Source organism: Corvus cornix, chromosome 4, assembly GCF_000738735.6.
Source record: "Corvus cornix cornix isolate S_Up_H32 chromosome 4, ASM73873v5, whole genome shotgun sequence".
Taxonomy (NCBI): domain Eukaryota; kingdom Metazoa; phylum Chordata; class Aves; order Passeriformes; family Corvidae; genus Corvus; species Corvus cornix.
This window is the reverse complement of record NC_046334.1, coordinates 59,952,879-59,974,290: the sequence shown is the minus strand read 5'-3', so window position 1 is coordinate 59,974,290 and position 21,412 is coordinate 59,952,879. Positions and strand designations below refer to the sequence as shown.

The 21,412-nt window shown below is 39.6% G+C and overlaps 1 long non-coding RNA gene across 1 annotated transcript; it reads right to left on the bottom strand.

Annotated features, from left to right (window-relative positions):
* Nucleotides 1-156: 156 nt before the first annotated feature.
* Nucleotides 157-10,517, bottom strand: LOC109144894. Its single transcript, XR_002045940.3, has 3 exons — nucleotides 10,270-10,517; nucleotides 7,894-7,995; nucleotides 157-2,661 (listed from the first exon to the last, which is right to left on the bottom strand). It is a non-coding gene; the product is annotated as an uncharacterized LOC109144894 (long non-coding RNA).
* Between the last annotated feature and the right edge of the window lie 10,895 nt (nucleotides 10,518-21,412).

Sequence of the window (21,412 nt, the reverse complement as noted above, 5' to 3'; positions counted from 1 at the left end):
GTATCATGGTAGTATCATTCCTCAAGGAGATATAAAAACCCCACCCACAGTTATTATGTTAAACTTTTTAACTCATACTATAAGCTTTCTTCATAAAGCCCTAGAAATATTTTCTCACTTATCTTAATATTCCCTGTCTCACATTCTTAGTTTTTGTATCAGGTTTCTAAGAACACTGATTTCTTCACAATTTTATGCATTTATTTTAAACAGTAACCGGTTGGGGAGGGTGGCTTATTTAAATACATGTATATCTCTCCATATAGTGATACATCTGGTCATCTGTATCTCTCTCTATAATGATATAACTGTGCATCTATATCTCTCTCTATAATAACCATTGAGGGTTTTCGTCTCTATACAGTTGATTCAGTATTTTCTCTCATTTGCTTATTTACTAATGTTTTTAAGACTACAGTGTTTAAGCCAGTTTGTTTACGTTCTTACTCTTTCCTGCTTCAGTAAGAGCAGTAGGTGACTGCAAGACTGGTTTCATTGTCAGTCAAAACAACAGTAGCTATAATTTCTTTCTAAGCATTTATTTACTGCTTGTTTTGATGAGTCACATTCTCAAACATGTAAACGTGTTATTGAATTTCATGGGTAGATTAATTCATGTCTGTACTTCTCTATGTACTGGGGTGTGATCAGAAATTACAAAACTCCATGCATGTTTAATTTTTGAAAGATACCCTAAAGAAATTTGGAGGAGTTCAGTCTTTTTATCCCCATGTGACACTTGGGGGTACAATATATTTCTGTCATGAAGAGAATAGAAATAGTAAAAAAGGAGTTTTTCTGCTTAGCATTTTTTTGTATTTTAATGGGATTTTTTTCACTGTATTATTTTAGTTGGTCAAATCTCCACCATATGCAGAATAATTATTACCTGCATAAGTTATTTTTGAGACTTTCAACTTGAGATTTGGAGATATGTTTTGATGCACAGGATTAGTTGTCTCTGAGGCACTCTAATCAGGTACATTTCTAATTCCTAGAAGGATATGTGATTTCTTGGTGCAGTATTTTCAGAATTAAGATACCTGTCACTGCTCCTTTTTCTGGCGGTGTCTAACAACAGTTCAGGCATTCTTGGGGGTGACACAGGACCAGCAATGAAGTGATTTGTTCAAGTACATCAACAAGCCCATAGGAGAGGTAAACAATTGCCAGGATTCCTGTGCATAGAGTCCCAGTGATGAGATTGCACAGCCTGCTTTAAATTTGCATGTGTTACTATCGGTATTTTAAACCCTGAAACCAACCAATTCTTTTTTGAAGAATATTTGGCACAGATGTTAGTGTATGTTCTCAGGGAGGTGCAACAGATCCAGCAGTATGTGTTTATATTTGAGTTCCTGCCCATTAAGGGATTGTTCTGTAAAATTAACAACTCTCACAATCAAGATGCCAAGGCAGTTTTCCTTGCATAATAAATGCAAGTGTTTGCCAGAGAAATGGCAAAAGAAACTTTTAATTTTGTATAGCACACTAAGATGCAGGCTCACGGCTGTCTATACTAATTGTTGTCTGATGCTGTTCCAGCCCTAAGTGTCCTAGGAGAGAAAGTGAATAATCACCCCATACATACATGAGCCTGGTTTCAGGGTTTTGCTCTTGTACCAAACATCGGCAACCACTGTGCCCACCCCCCCTGGATGAGGCTGAAGCCCTACTGCAGAGAGGGGAGCTCATTTTTCAGACAGTGCTTGCCAGTGTTGCCATCCATGTGTGTGAGCTACCTGCGCTGCTCTGAGATGCTCCCTGCCAGCGTTGAGCACAGCTGGGGGAAATTTCCCTCTGTGTTCTCTGGTCACAGAACCAAAAGGGGATTTGCCCAATAATGCTTTTTTAATGGCAAGTCCTGATGATCTGAGGCTCATGGAGGGACTGACAGATACTTGTGAAGTTTAAAAAGGCTGCAAAACGACAGATATATAATTTTAAGAAATTGTGGTCCAAGTTCAGGGGTCTCAAAAGGACAAAGGATCAATAAAAATTTTGATTATTCTCTCAAAAACCTTGGGTAACTTGACAGAGCACTGTTCCCTCTTGTGCTTTTTCACTGCACATTTTGGGGAGCTTTGAACTCTGCTCTAATCCACATCCTTCATGCAATACTGACACTAAAACAATTGCCATTTTGAACGTAGGCAGAAGATGCACTGAGATGGCATTTCAGCAGTTGTTTACTTGCCCTCAGCAGACAGCAACACCCCCTGATCATTTTACCACCTAAGCCATAGCCATACATGGTACAGCCAAGGGACATGTATGGCAGCTCAGTCTTGATCCAGAGGCAGTAGTAGCCAAGGGGTGCAAATGCTGCCCAGGAGGGCAGGACTGCAGGCCTTGGCAAGTGATGTTGCCCTGCATGAAATTGGTTTCATCTCAGGAGATGCAATGGAAAGAGGAGACCACCTCACAGGGCAATCTGGACTCAAATGTTCAAGTATTTCTGATGTTCTTCCAGTTGATCATACCATCTGCATAGTCAAGGTCTGTGAAAGTCATCTGGCCAATTCATCTTCCAGAGCTTAGGTCACCTACTCAGGTAGGTCAGCTACTGCCTCTGGCATGGCAAAATAATGGAAAAGGATGTAGGAGAGGGCTTCAGCTGCTTGTGATTCTTTTCCTGTCTTCTGCCTCTCTATTTCTGCCCTGTGGGAGAAGAAAATGACATTTAGCAAGAAACAAGCTTTCTGTGCCTTGTAGCAGCATGTGTGAGTTCTCCACAAAGATTATGCACGTGGTTTTTGGAACATGCTCTGCCTGTGTCATATTGAGGCCACAGCATATGATCATTCCCTTTCTGCTAAAGGGAAGTAAACAACCACACAAATACAAGAACTGCAATGCTGAGAAATGGCACACAAGGATAATATAAGCAGAAATATTGTCCCAAGAGTGATTATTATTCAGGCCATTTACAAGAAATCTGCTACAAGTCCAGTGCGTAAATTATCTTCATTTACAGGAATGGCAGGCTGAGCTTTTAGAAAATAGCTCTGAACTAGGCTGCATTGTCATCTGTGGAAAAACCAGCTGGTGGACCTCAAATTTGGTATTTTAGTTTCCCACAGCTTCAACATTTTGATTCTTCCTGATACTAATATATGCAATTCAGGTTTCATTTCTATGCTGAAAATAGAGAGTAAAGTGACATACAGGAAGCATCAGTTCATTGCCTTGAGACTTGCAAGGAAATTGTTTAAAAAGCAGTCTAACAAGGGATCTAGCTTTCATATCCCTCACATTATCTGAAGAAAATTCCCCTTAATTGATGAAATATTTGAATAAAACACACTATTGGCAAGGCTCATAGTAATTTATAACTCCTGTCTCTCAAAGAGGGATCCACAAGAGGAGGAATACTAGGCAGAAAATTTTGGTGTGTTTCAGAATAAAATTGCACTATAACAATATCTATCATTGAGAAGTTTTCTAGCCAAATCCACCCACAGTCCTATGAAAAGTCATGGATTAGATTTCAAAGGCTATAGAGACACCCTGACTAGACTGGACTTGAAAACAGGATGTAAGTCACGTAAAGGGAAAGACTCACATTGTGCTAATAACTTCTACTATTCTGAAATGATTTAGGTCAGACAGAGCTTATCTTTCACTGCTCAGAAGCATGCTAATCTCACCATTTGTATTTTGCGAATGTCAGATTCACAGATGTAACTGTGAACTAAAATGCGGCCCTTGAATAAATTGAAATCCTGGACAATTCTACAGCATTTTTGCTGAGTGTTGCAGTATAATGAACCCTGTGAGTGTTGTTGATTCCAGAAGAATTGGGGCATTATAGAAAAAAAAATTAAGCTAACAGCCATACCGAAGAAAATAAGGACAAATTTATCTTGGATAACTCTGAAAAATCAGTTAATGCAAATGTTTAACCTTATGTGAAAAGACACTTACTACTGTCACGTAAATGGTGCTGTTTTAAGCAATGGCTAATCAATAGCTGTATTAACTTTCCAGAAGACAGAACCAGAACGGGTTCCAGATGGGCTGGGGGTAGGTGGTCTGGGAAAATAAAAGGTATCTTGAATTCCAGTTTAGAGGAACTGGTCTTGTTTGTTAACTGCATTAAATGCTGAAAATGTTTATTTATTGGTAAAGAATGATGTAGAAAGATTTGATTTGACGGCACTTCTCCAAGCAAGTTTTTAAAGAAAGGAAGAACATATATTTTGATTCTTGTCAAAGCTCAGAACAAAATGGACCCATTTAACTTTCTATTTTCCACTAAGGTTAAAATGGCACCTCTGCTCAGTTATTTACTTCTTTCTACACGAAATCTCCATTTCATCAAAGTTCAAATGTGCCAACAAGTGAAAGAATTCAGTATTCATCACATGAAAAATTAAACTATAGTGTAGACACATTCATGAAGGACTTCATCTATAAAACGTGAAGGCCATGGTACTCTAACTTCTACCTTGACTTTGTCCTCTTTTGATAGCAGAAATTGATATTTAGGTATAGACATTAGCCAGAAATGCCTATTCAAGTTTTTTTTTAACTTGCTGTTTTTATTAAAGCTGGTAATTATTTGGCAACAAAGGAGATGGTTGATGTTTCCAGCTGGCACTTTCAATAAAGCATTATAAGAGTAATGGAAGGACAGCTATTGGATCTGAAAATCTTTGCTGTTATTTTAGCAGGCTCCAGTACGGCTGTTAATGCATCACATCCTGCTGCTGCCAGGACAAGCCCATTTCCTGCCCGAAGTAACAAAGAAGTAGCTCAGGCATGATATAAATCTTATAAATGTTAGAATAATCTAGTATCAGCCTCTACAGTTTACATTTTATAATCATGATAAATATCATATATTGTCTCTTAAAAGTTGTATTGCTTTGTCAAGAACTCTTATCAATATGAAGTCTGTAGCTGCAAATCTCTGGGCAAAGGAACAACCTCCCTTCAGTGTTACGTTCCTGGCCTCCACTGATCAACTGATCTCTGCTACAGCTGCCACTTGAGTTGTTGTGATGCTTATCTGGATCTTCTTGACCACTTCCCCACATACTGTGTTCTGTTTCTGCTTCATTTTGCACTACTTTTAGATTTGCTTTTCACTGTTTCAATCATCTGCAAATTTCATTTGCAAAAATCATCATGCTTGAGCCGTGTTTACTGGAGTTGGGGAGTAAACAAATGACTTGTTATATTAACTTCTCATTCCAGTTTCCTCTTTGGGGAAGTAACTGAAATCACTGTTTTACTTCCCACACCTCAATCAGTGACTTAAATTGAGGCAACTTTCCACAGCTGTGTCCTGACTGCAAATGTACATTTATTTGGCATTTTGTCCTCATCAAGAAGGTTTTCAATATTTAACCTTTTTTCAATAGAAATCCTAATTTCTTTTTCAAATGCACTGAAACTTCAGTTTAATCATTTGGACAGAATTATGGCTAGGGTTTGGTTCTATTCCAAACAAAATAGATTCCTCAGGCTCTATTCTTGCACAGGTCTGATGCACTGAATGCAACTGGTTGTTATTTACAGCTGGCTGACAGCTGTAATACATTTGTAGCCTTCACTATTGCAGTGTATCACTGGCAGGAAACTTTTAGCAAGTAGCATAGCTGGAGCCACAACAAAAAGGTTCAGTGATTCTGTTAACACTCAGTGCACTGCATCTCACCCCACAAGTTTGCTGGATGCTGCTCTGGGAACCCCCTCATGCGCTGATGGAGTAGGGCTGAGCAGCATCATCAGAGCCACAGCACAGCAGGAAAACCAGAAAAACAGGAGAGGGCAGAGAACAAAAGCATGGGTTCAGACTGCCACTGTTCTCCAAAGAGCCTGGAGTGGAAGTAGGACACAGGTAGAGGTGCAGGCATGGAGCATCCTCCTGTCCCACTCTGCACCATTTCTCCTGCTGTTTTTCAACAGGGTTTGAGCTGGGACTCATTTGTAAAATTGTATTTATGCTACTCAATCTACAAGGTAAAACCCAGGAGGATCTGGCTGCATATTGACTGGATATGACCTTAACCCTTTCAAATACTTTTCATATGATTAACATGCAGTTTATAATGTATTACTGTATTCTTCTTATGAACTACTGGAACTTTGCTTCATTTTTTTTCTTCAGTATAAAGCATATGAAGAATTTAGTCCTATTTAACTGTCTCTTTTCCAAGAAGTCTTTCTCATCTGATACAAAAAAGGTTTAACATGAAGAAAGTACTCAAACAGTAATGTTTCTTAGATTTTGTTTCTGTTCTGAGGTAGCTCATTCTACATTAAGAAATGTGAGACAATGTCATTTAAAGACAACACATTGGTTTTTTCTCTTTTCTTTTGTCCATTATCTTTCTTTTATATACCCCTGGTTGAGGCACATGCTCTGTTCTTTTGGTTATATGCTTAGTTCAGGTTGTAGTTCCACCTAAAATAAGATGCAATGGGAAGTTTTAGCTTGGTTTATACTTTTGTATGCTTTTAGTCTAACTTGAGCTGTAAGAACTGTTCCTTAATTAAAACGTAACAAGCTTTTTGTTGCATTCTAGCATTGTGAGCTTAGAGAGTAGTATATTTCCATTAGATATCTGAATTACATTTCCAATGCTGTTACTAAGTAGCTGTATTATTTAATGCTTATACGCACTTCTTTTAAACAGGTGACAGAATAAGTATTAAAATCATGACTGCTTACTGCAATTAACTCGGTAATGAGTATAATAATGATTACTGGATAGAAGGCATGAGAGGAATTCTTAATGCTTTCTAACAATTAACGAAAAAAGCGTGCTAAGCGGTATGAAGAAGTGACAACTGCTAGATATACCCTGGGGACTGCTGGGTGTCAGGCACAGCCCTCAGTGTGTTACACTAGCCCAGAGAGCTTCAGCTAATCATCAGAAGAAATATCTTTCTTGACTCATATGATCCTAGATCTCAAACTGACTTGAGCAGCTGTTGTGAAAAAAACTTATTACCAGCTGAATATCCCAAAACAAAATGGGACTGCTGGGACAAAATGTCCTCATTGAAAATTTCAGTTTCCTACCTTTAAGGGCAAAAGTTGTGTAATATTATCCAGAGGTTGATATCCTCTTTCACTTGATTTAGGTTAAGATAACTGGTGTGGAAAGTATTTATTTACAACTTCTCAAACAGCCAGGACAGCTACACAGTTATAAATGTTTATAAAGGACATCAGTGAAAAAAAGAAAGAAAAGTGTGCTTTTTCCTTTTTATACCAAAATTAAAAAACAAACTAACAAACCCGTTAAGTCTACCTGCAATCAGACAGCCTGTTGTAGGCTCTATGCTGGCCTACACCATCAGAAACTTCTCTCTTCATCCACGTTTTATGTCAAAGGTTACATTTATCAGAAAAAAATTCCTTTATTGGTCTCTTTCTTGAAATTCTCCATCTCTAATATCATTGGAGATTGCTGCGACACTTCTCCCCTAAACTAAGGGCTTTCTCACCCCTTTCAACAGAGCTTATTTTGTCAGATACATCCTGCAATTGACTGTTCTATTATGTTGGCTATTAATGAAAAAGTAAACATTCTCCAGCCTGTACCTGGTGAGCTCTGAAGTTTGTGTATTTGACCAGAATCCTCAATACAAACATGCAAATGAGATTCACCCATGCAGTGCATCATGGCACTTGGCTGAGAACAGCGTGGGAGGCACCTCCTTTGGGGTGATATTTGCATTGTGATGACTGAACTCCAGATCCTATCTTTCAAAGGTGTGGCAATAACAATACAACTTCAAATGCAGCAAGCTCTAAGGTGTACATCAGGCAGAGTGCCTGATGAAGGAGATAACTAAAGAAATGGTGATGGGAGCTGCTTTATTGTCAGAATAGTCATACAGGAGGAAATGTAGAAGAAATAAGGTTTACTTTACTTCATCTGGAAGACTTTTCCTGAAACATATGAAGCCTTTTAGGGAGACAAACAAAATCCAGTCCACTCAGCAATGGGATGTCCTATCTAGAGCATATTCCATCTATGAAAGAATAAAGAGACAGTTTCACAGGTCAACCATTATTGCCAAGTATTGTACATTAAACAGGTAGAATCCAGTTATCTACGTACTCTGGAAGTGACTTTTTGTGTATGCTCAAGTGTCATTTTTTTAAACACTGTGGAAAAACTAGTGACCTTCATTGAGTCATTGGTTCTTCTTTGTCTCATATAATAGGCAGTTTCACAGTTCACTTTGCCATCTCATAGTTTTAATTTCACTGCTGAACTGTTAAACATTTCCAATGCATGCACACCATCACAACTGTTGCACTCTGTTTCACATTGGTTTGGTAATAAACCACTGGGGTAATAAATCACACTGTCCTGTGGGAAAGTAGAAGCAGAAAACAGAAAGATACAAACTACTCTTCAACGTACTTAACCTGAGGATTTGATAAAGGAAAACTCTTTACATAAAATGGCTGGATCTGGGAGCAAAAGGGAGAGGATGGCAAATCAGAAAGTGCTTCATCATTACAAAAGGTGAGGGAGGTGGTAGCCATGATGAAGTGACATTACTCAGACATTACTCCTCTGTAACTGGAAGAGAGGATGCTGGAGCAATTTCTGCTCTTCCTTTGTTCCCTAGTAGGGACTGTGTCTGTTATCTACACTTTATCTTGTGTTGTCACTGTGTACAGGATGGTTTACATACATTAGATACATCTCTGCTCTATTTGCAACGCCCGGCTCCCCAAACCAGCTCTTCCCAAGGCTGCATTCCTGCACCGATGAGTCATTGACCTTCTGTGGTTTGTGTTTCCACCCAAGCTGGAGCCTCTGCTCTTGGCCTCTCTGGCACTCTTGGGGGCTTTGTGATGCTACTGTGAAAGCCAACAGGCTTCTGGCATGCAGTGACAGATCTTCAAAGGGCAGTAGTGTCCCAAAGCTCAATTTGCTAAGCTAATGCATAGCAAGCCCCAGTGCCTTAGCTCCCTGCACAGTCAGTGTAGAGAGATAAGCAGTCCAGAGAGACATTCAAAGTAGTGAAATTGGAATTTAATTCCTGAACCTGTTTCTGAAGGACCCCAGCTCTGACTGTTAATGCTAGAAGAAGCCCAAGATGTTAAGTCAGATGTTAAGGAGGTTATATCAGCCTTTGAATATACAGCCCACATCCATCATCCTCCACCTACTGCCTCCACAGCCTTGCAAAGGAAGTGTAATTGTCCTGAGGAACAATCAATGCAGGACTGCTGAGCAGCACTGCCAGGCTCTATGAGCAGTAAATCCTCCCCTAAACCAGTTCAGCCAAGAAACTGAATTCAATTAGTGAAGATACAGAGAAACACTAATACTTGAAGGACACTTTATTCCCAGTAAAATCAAAGGAGTGAGTTTTACAGGCTTTTTGTCTTAACTGTTTTCAGTCATTGGTCGTTCTGCTGCTACTTCTGAAAGATAGTTTTGGTCAGACCTTCTCACTGAGCTTTTCTCACTTTATTCATAGCTTACTTTCCTAAAGAATACTTACACTGCTGTTCATTTCTGTGCTTAGTTAATGAAATTCTTGTCTCTAAGCTTCTACCTTATCTAACATCAAAAGGGTGCCAAGCTTTTGATCAGTTCTTGTGGACTATAAAGTTGTTTTTTAGAGGGATAGTATGAATAAAGATATGCTAAGTATTCATATTATATAACATTTATAAAGTAATTATGCTGTTTTCTGAAATCTGAGCCAAGTATCAACGGGTAACTTAAACTCCCATATGCTAAAGCACCCCAAATGCCTTTGGATTTCTAAGTCGAAATCTTGTTTTATCACCTGTAACATTCCTTCTGCTTGTGTGGCATCAAACCCACTTTTATGTAAGAAATGCCTACTGCTGTTTTTGATGGTAAAATCACTATCAATAACTTGTTATTTAATTCTAGTTTACAGATCCCTAGCAACAGCTGTTTGATGCTCCTCCTTTTTGACAGGTGGAAGGTAATTTGTGTTGTGCATCAACCTAATGCACAATACAAACAAAATTTGTTAAGACAGAAGCACAAAATTACAGCAGCCTAAGAGTATAAAAATGACACATTAAGCCAATGGTCCTTCTAACCCATCAATCTGCAGCAACCACCAGCAGATGTCTTGTGCAGAATACAAAACCCAGGGATCATGTAGTGGTATTTTCAGAGAGTGATGCCCCTTAACTTAGTCCCCTGTGGATATTTCTTCTTGCATTTGCCCAACCACTTATTGAATCCATATACATTTTTTCATTGAACAACACTATCTCTAGAATTTTTATAGCTTACTTACTCATTGTGTGGAAGATCACCTCCTGTTGCTTCTTCTGCATCTGCTGCCTGCTTGCTTTATTTGAGTGTAATACTGCTGTCTCTTCAACTGTTGAAAATGCAATTGTTCTCATTTATTCTCTGTGTTGCTAATGGCTGCAGAGGCCTCCATTGTATTCCCTTCTCAGCAGTTTCTTTCTCGCGCTGGCACTTGCTCCTCACAGAGCTGGTTCTAACTTTGATCATCCCTGCTGCCCTTCTCTGAACCCAGTCCAGTCCCTGGAATAGAAGAGTCATCCCAGAATACCTAAGGTGCAGGCACATGGGGCTCATATAGGGAAAAAAATAATGTTTCCTGTTTTGCCCTCTATTCTTTTCTTTGTCATTTCTAGCATTTGATTTGTTTTTCTGACCTGAGCACTTGACAACCTAGTTGACATTGCAATAAAATTCTCAATTCCAGTAGCAGTCAGAGAGGCTATTATTTTATATATAAGATGTTCCTATGTGAATCATCTGCACTTTAATACTTTTCTCACTCCTGGTTTTGCTCCCAATACTCATGGTCTTTGTTCCAAATAATTCAGTTATGATTTTGAAAATCCTGTTTTGCTTCAGATCATTTTCAGCTGCTGCCTGCTTTGCATGTTGGAAGTACATATCCAATTATTTGATGTAAATCAAAGCTTCCAGGCTACTACTCAATTTAAATTCTCCTTCAAAGCCATGCCTTATTTGAATAGAAAAGGTTACTATCCCCCCTTTTTATGCAGAGACATATTTAATTCAACCAAGTTTTCATCATACAAGACAGTCCTAAGATTTCTACCTTAGACAATATGCAGTTCCTTTTTAAAAATAAATGTCCTTATACTTTTTTCCACAAAGAGATTTCCATAAGTGGTTTTTTTTTTTTGAAAGTTAGATCTATCATCTTTTATTCTATTTCCACTTTGGTTTCCTCATTGAAAATCCTTCATAACTATCTACTTTTCCTTCAGTAGCATGTGGATTCCATGTGGAATCTAGGTATCAAATTTCCCTATTTTCTTTATTCTTGCTTTTTACAAAACTTATGTCATCATCTGACAAAATGCACTTGGTCATGCTGCAATATTTTTTTAGATTCAGGAATCTGAGGCAATGCAGACCTGTATAACATTCTGTATTGACACTAATTCCCCTGTCATTGCCTCTCTTGTGCATTAACGCCTTAAGCATATGGATGTGCAAAAGATTCTCTTCTATCAGTGTCACAGAGATGGAAATTGCAATAAAGGCTTTTCCCCTTTTTGTCCCGTCTTCTTCCATGACGAACCCCTTCTGTTCTGACCAAAAATTCACCATTAACTGCTTGGGGATAGTACTAAACATTCATTAAAGAAACCTCCCTGGGGAAAAAGGCTGTCAACAATTTTGAAGGCAAAACACGTAGTATTCCAATAGGGAGAAGAGAAGAAAAAAGCAGATATTTTCTGTCCTGAGGTTGTGGATAAGAGTCAATGCACTGAAACAATATTATACCTGATTCAGATTGTATGTGCAATTACACACTAAAGAGGTAGTAAAAAGGCTTTTGAATTGATTTAATTTTTGTTATGACCATATCTCATTTCTATACTTGCAGTACTCCCGTGGAGGTGTACAGCACTACCAACTGAGTATATTTTTCCATTTAACTGTTTTCAGGCTTTCAGGACACTTAAAATTTTGATTGAAACAATCCCAAGAGAATTAATTTTGCTTTCTATTGAGTTTGTTTTTCCTCTTTGTGTTCTTGCAGTAGCATGGAGGAAAATATTGTAACGTGTGGGTGTTCTGTAGAGGCTTATTCATGAGTCAGTCTGCTCATTTTGCATCCAAGCATTCAGTTGCTAAAATCAGCAGACCCTATCTTGTATATGTCTAGACCTGATCTTGTATAACAGCTGATATGAGAACAAATAGAAATTTAAACAGTTTGTATAGATTCTTTAAAAAATCATTAGAATAAATTACCATGAATTCTAAACACAGAAACACATTTGGTAACTGACACTGATATGAATGGTTTCTTCTTTTGTGCTGACAGATATGATATTTGCATGAGAAGATTCTGTGTGTGTTTGCTGCTAGGAGGGACCAGAGGCCTTAGGAACTTTTGATCTTTTCCTCATGAAAGATAGTGTTAATTTAAGATCATACTGGGAGTATGAATAAACCACCAAATATGCTTTCTACTTGCAAAGGTTACGGTAACATTCGTGGAGATGAACATCAGCTAGAACCACATGAGGCTTCTATATTGACCCTTAGCACAGAAGTAAATTCCTCAGAGGAATTTACCATCCCAAGTTTTGGGTTACCTTCCTGGACTGACAGCTGACATAAATGGTCACTGATTTGGAGGCAACAAAGCTGTGATGGTTTCTCACAGAAGGTCTCTCACCTGAAGTCTCATGTAGGTTTGTGAACTTGTGAGAATTATGGTTTCTTTTAGAAATGGTGTGCAAAGGTAATAGCTTGACTTCTCATCCTTTGTTATTCCTCATTTCAGAACTGGTGTGCCTGCCATGCAATGCCTGCTTCATATTCAGCTTTGCTTTACTCATATGCTGGCTGTCAGCTGTGCTTATCCTGCAGTTTGGAGTCTCTTCCTCTGATGCCTTCAGTTTTAACTTTTTTATTTTTCAAATCCTGTACTGCTTAGTGGGTAATTCTGAAGTTTCATGTGGCCTGTTAGCTGCTGTTCTCTCATGCTGGTTAGACATAGCAAACCTCTCTAGGTTTGCTCTTCAAGGACACCAGGCCCCAAAATGTGTAAACTAAAAGCCTCCAAAGGGGGACAAATTTGGTATAATTACATCATGAACTTAAGTTATAATTGGACAATTAACCCTGATATGCAAAGAACCAAACTTACAAAAGTGTGAAGAACTCAGGACCCAGGGTCCATCTTGGGTGTAGCCTTTGGCCTGCCCAGGGTGTACCTTTGAAGGCCCTTCAAATAAATACCTACTTTTGTTCTCTTATTTTTGTCTAGTCTCTGTTTTTAGTTGGCCATCTCAGGCTTCACCTCAGTAGGTGGAGACTCAGACTCCCCCTCTGAACAGATTCATTAAATGATGAGTGATGGGGCTGCTAGCAGAGTGAACACTGGTGGTGCCTTACTTTTAAAAGTCACTTAGTTTTACATAACCTATGTAATAATCCAACTGACCATGCACTTTTAAGATAGATGTGTGCATGTTGGGGTAGTAAGAAAAAGCAGAGACAGTTCAATTGCTGCTGACTTCAAACCTAGAAGGATGTCTATGAGAGGAAAGGGCTACACAAGACACTGGGCTGTTGGGCAGAGGGAAACAGCTGGAGGCAAGGATTTCCCTGGGTGGTCTGACAGGGCCACATAGTCTCACCCATGGGGTAGAACTCCCTTCAAGCCTATAGGTCTTCCCACTGCACTCTACAACATTGTGTACATACATCCATTTGGCCAACATCAAAGGTAATTGAAAACAAAGACAGGGAATAGAAATAGCCTTATGTTTATTTTCAAATGTTCAGTTTGTAGCAGGTTGGATCAAGAGAAATTAAGATCAGAGAGCTAAGGTAACTAAATGACACTTGCACAGCAGGTTGTTTCAGGTCTGTCTCTTTAAAATCTGCCTTTTGCTAGTGTGCTCTTTCATCAGTGGCCTATCCAGCACAGTGAGATTAAATGAGGATTTTGACCTGCTTCATCACTTCTGTAAACAAGGCAATTCAATGAGTTTCAGCTTGTTCATTGACATCTGGGGTTTGACCAAAGCCCAGTGAAAATCAATGGAAATACTTCCATCAGCTGCAGTGGATTTTGAATCCTGCCTTTGAAACTTGGAATAAAGATGACAGTGAGAAAGGAATTCACTTCTGAGCATAAAAAGAATGGATCATACATCCATAATTTGTTTTGATCAGTTAATGACTGATTTTTAAACACAGAATTGAACAGAGACATGATGATGTTTCTAATCATGTTATGAAGTGCCTAGAAAAATATTTGTTATAAAAAATTAGGAATATGAATTAAGTAAAGTTAATATTGGTAAAATTGCATTACAATGGAAAAGTGGAGCCATTTGCACTTCTTAATTTTAGTTCTGCAGAAATATAGCTAAAGGCACTAGCAATCTATGCAGCGTTTTGTGTTATTGAATAGGTCAGTGATGGGGGTTGGGTAAGGGCTTTATAGTTCTGTTGGTAGCTGAAGAGGTAGATGGGGTCTTGGGGCGATTCAGGCTTTTTTTTTAAACAGGAGTCCAAAAAACTCTCATTAATAATATGAAAACAGAGTATTAATTTGCTTCTAGAATAAAATGGATGTTTAAATCTACAAGTCTAAACTCAAGATCTTATGTAGAAGAATAGTTAAATTTAAGAACTTAATAAATTTAATCAGTTTAGCTCCAGGCCATGTTTTAGCAATAATAGTGCAGATTAAAATGCACTACAGTAAAGTAACAGGATAAGGAGTGTCTCCATTGGAATTTTACTGTGTTGGTTCCCTTTATGTTGAATAGTTTCCAGGAATGGAGATGAGGACTGTACTTCTTTTGAAAAAAATCTGCAGCTGCTAGGAAATGTATTCTAGTCTTGGAATTCTAACTTGACTAAATTCCCAGTTGGAAACCTCATTATTTTATGAAATTATTTACTGCAACTAAAAATATCACTAAGGATGCCTGTTGAGACACTAAATTGACTTCAAAAAGCCAAATAAGCTCATTAGGTGTATTCAAAAGATTACCTGCATCCATTATCTGCTAAAAGTAAATTAACTGACTTTTATTTAAAAATAGAAATCCTTTCTACAACAGTGCACATTTTTTCAGTAGTGATTACAAGACTAAACGTGTAAAAAAATTCAGAATACATCTATATCTAAGTCCTTCCCCACCACAAGCCGTTTTTATCTATTTCCTTCCAATGTAGCTTATAAAACCCTCAAAAAAATTGAGGTATATCAGTCCTTAAACAGAAGCCCCCATGGTGTTTAATATTCTGCCAGCACAGTTCTTCTCCCAACCTGAGTTGTTCTCTGAACTGTCCAGACTGATGCCATCAAACCAGTCATAGGCAGTTAAATGGTGAAGCCTAAGAGATTTTCCCAATTACTCGTGTAAGCTCCCACAGATCACCAGATATCTCTGGCCTTGTGAGACTCTCTATAGAACTAAAGAGGTTTAAAGCTCCCGAGGGAAGAGACTAACTTTAAGTATGTGGGGTGGAAAGTGGTTATACTAAAAAGGCTTATTTTTTAGCCTCATCTCAAGTGATTTATTACCATCCTTCTCTTCTGGACACATGTAAAATAAAAATATCTACAGATGTAGTGTATAGGGAGCAAGTGTGACTATTTATTAGATCTTATTTCTGATAAACAGTAGGGATGATAACCTGGAATTCATAGCATTCAGTGTGTTGTACCTGATGCTTACAAAGTTGTCTTTCAGATATGTGAGCACCCAAGGCTTTTTTGGCTCCATTTTGGAGCTGCTTGGTAATGTGATGCAATGTTTCCTCTCACTATGCTTATGACTGTGTCAGAAAATCAAGGAATTAGGTAAGATTTCTTTTGTGATTGCACAAATAGGAAACATTACCTCTTCGTTCCTTAGTATTAGATTGGAGAGAGTGAATGATTAATGTAAAAGAGCAATGAGACTCTTTGAATGGAAGTGAAATGGTAGTTCACCACAAAGAGAGTTCAACAGACACTTGTGACTCATCAAAGTGGCATTTAAAATGCATTTATTGCTAAAGCTGCCATAGCAGCAGGAAACTTAAAAACCAAATGTCTTAAGTATGGAAAACTTGTGACTCTGCAGCATTTTCTAAAATTCACATTCTTTTGCATCAAAAGATAAATGGGGAAATAACTTCTAGAGTAATAGGCTTGCTGGAAGACTGTCCTAAAAACTACATTCTTCTCTTAAATTGTACGGGTGCAGCATTGACTCTCTTAACTATCAGATGTCAGAGATACTTTACAGCATCTACAGGCTTGGGAAAAAAAGTAAGCCAGGAGCTATAAAAAGTTTTAATCTTCTCATCTCTTTCTAAGACAAATTCAAGAAAATTAATTAAGAAATTAAAAGATGCCCCTTAAATGTGATTTTGATCCAAAATGAGGCAGTTTTGATACCACATCATGTCTCAGGGTTGTATTGAAGGGCTCATATTTCATAAAGCACATCTCATGCCATTCATGGTGCTCTGTGATGACAGAGCAGCTCCAGTGCTTTGGGATGTTAAGCAGCAGAAAGAAAATGCTGTTCTCAGGCTTGATGGAAACACATATTTACTAATTCTAGAACATTGACAATGATTAAAAACATTTCCTTCTACTAATTCTTCACCTTTACTTCTTCAGGAATTATAGTCCATAGATACAAAAGTAAAACACAAGTGATAATGATGACTTGGATTTCTGAATTATTGGAGAAAAAAAACCCCCAAAACGGCCCCCAATTCCTATTTTGCCCTTCTTCATTATTCTAAAGAAAAAGGCACTGATTGAGCAGTCTGGATTTGCATCATTACAGAATATTTTCGTTATTATGAAACTAAGATCCTTTAGAAAAAGTCACACAGTAAAATTATTTTAAATAAAGAATGTCATTTAAGATCTCCATAGCTTTAACAGGGTTTAACTATGTACAGATTTAACAGGGATAGTTCTGTCTTTAATTTCCTCATAGATGACAAAACAAAATTTCACAGAATGGGTAGTTATCTGAAAAACCTCTTGCAATAGTTGCAATACCTACAGAAGTCTAAGGCAACGAAATTTGAAATCTGAAAGGCCTGAAAATAGTATGAAGACATGTTAATGGTATTTGGCTAAGCACCATTTCTCTAATTTCTGTGTCAAATGCAACACTCTATCTCAGATTTCTCCTGCTGTATTGGTTTACAGGACACATCTTTACCATGAACACATTTTACTGCTTGACTAAGACTGTTATTCTATCCCTAGGTAGTTTCAAATATTTTCTAAGGAATAGCTATGAGCCACAAAAATAAATGATGAGGGACAACTGCTGACTGATAACTGGGTGTGGTTTGAAGCTAACTGATTGAATATTAATTTTTGCTTTCACTCACTTGGTATCTCCTCCCCATTTTCTTTTAGGCAGCTGTAAGGTACACTGGAATGCTCACCAGTCCCCACTGTCTTCCTTCCTGGGGGCTGCCACTGGAGATGTGCTGGCTGACAGCCGCAGGCCCCAGGCCCTTATCCCAGGGGCTTTTCTTAGCTCAGCCACCAGGAGGGAACACAGTGCCAGAAGGGTCTCTAGCTCACCTTTGGTCTCTTTCTTGCAGGTAAACATTGCTTGCTGACCTTCAAAAAGTGCCCAAGCTACCCCCAGATTAATGACTGCACACAGGCTGTCTGTTGAAAAGCCATTGCAGGAGTTCCAGTCTCCGCTGGCTCAACCTCATTCCAGTTTCTGCCCTGACCACACTCTCAGCTGGCTCTTCTTTTCTTCATCTTGACTTTCATCTGTTGACCTGACTTCCCAGAGGATCAAGGTTTATGTGATTACACAACCCACAACCTTCACCCATATGCTTAAATCTATTTCCCAAATCGAACAACTTGATAAATGAGCTGAGGTCTATAGGAGAGTGTTTCCTGTAAGACTGTAAAATCTGGTTGCTTGCTGGAGGAGCCACTAACTTAACCCAAGTAGCCACACTTCATCGCCTGCTAGCAGCCCATCCAAACGCATTTTGCTTGTTGACAGGCAGCACAGGCGCTGCCACGTAGCTCAGGAACACGGGGGCGAGGCTTTGGATGCCGTGCGCTTTGGGGCGGAGCAGAGGCACTATCTGTGGGGTGGTGAGGTCACCGACAAACGGGGATGCAGGTGGAAATACTAGAAATGCCGGCGCAAGAGAGGACAGAAAAACGCGAGAGACGTGTGTTTTCTCCTCCGCCAGGCTCCAAATGTGATTTCCCGAGGCAGGACGGGGCGGACGGGCCCGCAGCGGAGCCGGGGGGCGGAGCGGGGCGGCGGCCGCTGGAGGGCAGCAGAGACCGGCGAGCCGGGCGCGCCGAGCCCGCAGCGCCCGCACAGACGCGCATGCAGAAGCGAACATCGTCATGTAAAACCTCCTTCTGACCAGTCTCAATGGCTCTAATGCCCTCTAAGCCAGAAAGCAGCAGGAGGAAGAGATCTGCTTATCAGCAGCAACCTGTATCTAAAGAAACCTGCACTTTGCTCAGCCACTTGAAGAGGGAATGTATCAAACAGCATCAAATGAACAGCTGCAGAAACGCAAAGCAGCGACTCAGCCGGTTCCTTCAAAGTCCAAGCCTGCAATATGCGAGGCTGGGAAACTCAGAACTGAAACTTCTGCTCTTGCTGTTTTAAATACTGACTATTGCCATTGTGTGCAGATTTTGGAAAACAAAGATTGCATTTCTCAAGTGCTCTGAATGCTTACAAAGTAGTATATTTTTACCCTGGAAGCCAAAATGTTCCACCCAACATAGTTTAGCTGTACAAAGTGCATTCCCTGAGTTCAGTAGACTGTACGATTGCATTACTGCAGCCTATGGAGTAAAAAAACATATCCACTTGGCTGTAGTTTTATCAACGTCCTGAAAGGGGGCAGGAGAAGCTGTTATATGAAGGTACTGCAATGGCTCAGAGAGAAATTCTGTTTGTCTCAAAAAAGCCCCCTTCTTCATTTTCAACTTGGGTTATCACTGCTGGGTTTTGGCTTTTTTTAGGTTTTCCAGTACATTGTTTTTTTTACTTTTTTTGGGGGAAAACTGGAAATGATATAGCTTTCCCTATAACTTTTCCAATTAATTGTTTTAATAAATTTTTCTAATTAATTGTATTAATTAATCATAAGCAGTATAATTTTCCACCCTGTCATTGTAGCCAGCATTTAGCAAGTGCTGGGAGGAAAGGGTTAAAACTGGAAGATTTGGTGAGGAGGGAATAGTTCTGCTCAGGATGTCAGTGTGGGCAAACTCCATTTATTATGCCTAGTGTTGCCCTCCACCTGCTTTGAGGAAGCAGGGTTCCTGTGCAGGGATAACACACTCTCAACACACAGACTTGAGCCTCCTGCTGGGAGAGGGAGAGATCAGGAAAGCACAGCCTTGGGATAAACTGTGCATGTGTGAAGCCCTTTGATATACTGGGGCAGGCAGTGAGCCCCTGCCCATGCTCATGGTCTGCTAGGATGAACTAAGTCTGACAGAGCCCGTGTCCTCATGTGCCTCTATTTCCCAGGATGAACTAAGCCTGGCAGAGCCTGTGTCTCTGCTGCATGGTGTTGTTTGTGAGGTAATGAAATAAATCCACCCTTTGCATTTCAGCTGGGGCTTGGTGATCACCCTGGTTACCTCTATGTGTCGATTCGGGTTTGCCACAAGCTGCTCTAGTGGGAACACAGTTTGGGAAAATTACTGAAACTTTAAGTTTCACTAAAACAGCTGTAACCAACCTTGATATGCTTCAATGATCTCACACCTGGGGGAGAGATATATTGCTGAAACTGGACACTAGGAATGCAGAATTTATGAACCACAAGGACATTTTGCAGAACCCTGAGATAAAGAAGAAACTGACAAAGTCATTTCAACAATTGTACTGAAACCCTCTGTATCTGGAAAAAAGGCAATAAAAAACCTAAAAATGTGGGCTAACTAGCATGAGAAGAGAGAAATCAATCAACAACCAGTAGAAGATAGAATAATAATTAATGAAGAGAATTATATAAATTAGAGCCAGTGAACATTAATTTCATTGTTTGCTGAAATGTACAAATAGTGAAAAGTTTTGAAAGTTCTTATGCATGTTCAGGGAAAGATCTGGCATGCATCCAGTGCTGTAATAAAGTAATGCCTGCAATCTAACACTAAAAATAGTGTTAAAGAGTTTGATTTATGCCAACGTTTTTGGTGGCAGAAGGGCTTGTGAATTTAGTAACACACAAAGAAAAACTGTTCCAAGAGAAGCACATAGAGCACCTGATTTATCTTGTAGCTCATTTACTCACCCCCTTTATTTTCTTTTATTGTGAACCTTCTCCAAACACAGCTCTTTTAGTTTTGTAGTCGAGCTTCAAAGCTGAAGGGGCTGGGCTTGTTCAGCCTCAAGAAGAGACAACTGACAAGAGACCTCACCAATATCTCTAAGTATCTGAAGGGAAGCGTCATCAAGAGGATGGAGCCAGGCTCTTCCCGGTGGTGCCAAGCAATAGAACAAGAGGCAATGGAGAGAAATTAATGCACAGGAAATTGCACCTGAGTATTGAGGAAGAACTTCTTTACTGTGTAGGAGCAGTGGAACAGATTTCGCAGAGAGGTTCTGGAGTCTCCCTCATCAGAGATCTGCAAGAACCATCTGGATGCAATCCTGGGCAACATGCTCTGGGCTGACCCTGCTTGAGCAGGGATGTGGGACCAGATGACCCAATGTGGTCCTTCCCAGTCTCACCCATTCTGTGATTCTGTGATTCTGTGATTCTGTGATTCTGTGATTCTGTCTACCTGTGGTTCTCATGGATCCACAAGCAACAATCAGCATTTCATATCAGATAATCTTGTTAGAGGTTGGAAAGGAATGCAGGATGGCAACAGGACAAGCAGTGGCAACTGAGGAACCATGGTGAATTCCTGATGTGAGGGTGTCCCACAGCATGTGACAGGACCAGTTTCATGGACAGCAATGCTGCAAAGGATGCAGGAGGTTAAAGAAGCTTCTTGCTTGCATGCTGCTTTTGTTTGCCAATTAGCAGCCCTGCTACCAGCGTTTTCTACTTGGGTAACAAGCCTTGGCATTACTAAGTGCTGACCTTTCCTTTAGGACCCTCAGCAGGAAAGCTCACGAATGCCTAACCAGCACTTCGGGTGGCTGAGTCACAGGACAAATTGAGAGGGAACAAACGACCAAGCAAGAGCTGGGAATTCGGAGGTCACGAAAGACAGCTTGCAAATGGAAAACCAAAGGGGACAGATAAGGTGGAAACTGCAGGAGAGTTACTCGCTGTCTGGTGTACTAAGGCGGTTCAGGGCTGGAGCCTAAGTGAGAAAGAGGTGCTGTGATCTGATCTGATCAGGGCACACTCATGTCTGCAAAGAAGAGAGTGTTCATGTGACAAGGAAGGGAAATTGAGTC